The sequence below is a fragment of the Propithecus coquereli genome, unplaced genomic scaffold, assembly GCF_000956105.1.
Source record: "Propithecus coquereli isolate 6110/MARCELLA unplaced genomic scaffold, Pcoq_1.0 Scaffold199, whole genome shotgun sequence".
NCBI classification, from domain to species: Eukaryota; Metazoa; Chordata; class Mammalia; order Primates; family Indriidae; genus Propithecus; species Propithecus coquereli.
Window position 1 is genome coordinate 2,134,411 of NW_012144855.1, and position 2,189 is coordinate 2,136,599.

Consider the following 2,189-nt stretch of genomic DNA (forward strand, 5'->3'; position numbering starts at 1 on the left):
TCCAAGAGCGGGTGGGACCACAGTTGCGCAAAAGGAGAAGGGCTTCCATTATGACAACAGCAGTGAAATACTCTTGTTTTAAGATTCCCTAGAAGAAAGAGAGAAGTGCAAGGAACAACCACCACTACACAGAACAAGACACAAGCTGCAGCAACCCAGGACCTTTTTTCTCGTGCCGACACAGGCGGAAGTGACGCAAGCAGACGGAGCGCAGGGCCGCCCAGCGGGATAGTCGGGCGGGAGGGGGAGAGTGAGGGGGGTTGGGGGTGGGGCGCGGGCGCAGCTCCGTTTCCGGTGGCTCGTCGCGCTCGCTCACTCCAGCTGCAGCCACTCTCGTCCGTGGCTGCTTCCTCCATCCTGGTATTTTTTGGAGCCTCCATCCTGGTTCTTCCAAAGTGCCCGGACCCAAAACAGGAAGTAAGTGCGATGGAACCTTCAGGTCCCAACCGCCGCCAGGGCCGCTCCGCCCAGTGGAGCCTGTCCGGCCCCTTTGCTGCCCGCTAGCTCCCGCCGGCCGGCGCAAGCTGCCGGCCCCTGGGCACCGCGGGCGGGGTCAGAGCCGGGCCTTCCGGACGCCGAAGCTGTAGTCCCCGCACGTTCAGGCCAGGGCCTCCCTCTCAGGGCCAGGCGGCGGTGCTGGCTCAAGCTGCAGAGCAGGGGAGCGAGTGGCCGCTGAGGCACAGCAGCGATCCGGCGGGGGCGGAAAATGGCGGCGGCTTCGGAAGAGCTAAATGGCGCCGGGACCCCTGGGGGGTGGGGTGGGCCGGGACCTTTGGTAGAGAATTGGGCCGGGGAGTGGGGACAGTAAGGAAGCCTTACTTGTTTTCTCATAGTGTTGTTTTTTAATTTTATTTTTTGTTACCTTTTCTGGTTTTGTTGTGTTGTCCAGCGAAGGAGAGGTGGGCTTGGGTGGGGTTGAGAGAGTGGGGGCGGGTCTCGCTCCAACTCTCTACCCACCCACCCCACTCCTCCGCGCGGTTTTTTTTCTTTTTACCTTGTTTGCGTCTTAAGACTCTTCGGTCTTTTTGGGCTTGGCCTTGCTCAACAATTCACAGCCCAGGCGGAGAGAATGGGAATTTCTGGCCGAACCATCTCTGTCAGCCTGAGTCCCTTTAAAGAAGGAGGGACGTGGACTGGGGTGCGGGGAGAGTCCTAGCGGAGCAGAGAAAATGCGTCTGCAAAGTAATAATTGTCATACTGTGCCGAGTTCTGAGCAAGTTTGTTAAATTGTTAAATCTGCTTTGTTCTTTAAAATGTACTTTGTTTTGAGAATCTTTTCAGGGAGATGTGTAATCTGTTTTACCGCAATCTCCGGAGTAGGTCTGAGAGTAGAAATGGCCAAGTGCCGTTCTGTGCTGTTGAATGGTATAGCTTATGTTTTTATAAAAATTTTTGATGTGGATAAGGAAAGGATCCCTTCCTTTCCCTGACTGAATTTGCTTTTCTCTCAACTTGATTCATCTTTACCTCTTTTTTAAAAAATTTACAAGAACTCGATTTCTTTTGTGTGTATACTTCCTGACAGGCGAGACTGTTGTTGAGACATCCTACAAAATGCATATTCTATAGAATTACTAATATTACCGTGTCTTTAAGTTTAAAAACTTTTTTATTATACCTATATTTTTAAATCGTAGTAGACAACCATTTGTAGCTTTTAAGCCCCAGTCCAAGTAAGAAAATAGTTTTCCGCTATGTTGAAAGTTTTACAAACATAAAATGCATCTTGCATTTTCAGTTAAAGATGTTCATACTTTTCCATTGCTTAAAATTTTTTTAAGCGGGTGTTAAATTTGTTTCAGATAACTTTCTGAGGATTACTGTATTTTAATTATGTTAGCAATTTGAGTAATTTACCACCACTTTAACATTTAAAGACTCCGACTGTGGTGATACACCAAAATCTTAGCTTTTTACTGAGATGGTGTAGTGGAGGTAAGATTTCATGTATTTGGTTAAAATTCAGAAATTTAGTTGAGATTTAGGAAAAAATAAAAGGTTAAAATTACATTCCATAGCACTACAAAGATTGTCATGCCGGGAGAATACAATTTGGTGTGAGAATTAAGGTTTTTTTTCTTCCATTCACTAACACAAAAAGCTTGATCCTGTCTGAATAAAACATTATTTGTTACAATTATGAAGAAAAATATAGTTCATGATCTGTGATAATTTTCATCTCATTTTAA

General features: G+C 46.8%; 1 long non-coding RNA gene across 1 annotated transcript in view; it reads left to right on the top strand.

The window, feature by feature from the left end:
• Positions 1–222: 222 nt before the first annotated feature.
• The window catches only part of LOC105809667, a 13,081-nt gene continuing 11,114 nt past the window's right edge, over positions 223–2,189 (top strand). The window contains exon 1 of the long non-coding RNA XR_001137454.1: positions 223–417. This is a non-coding gene — a long non-coding RNA (uncharacterized LOC105809667). The remainder of the gene's footprint in view (positions 418–2,189) is intronic.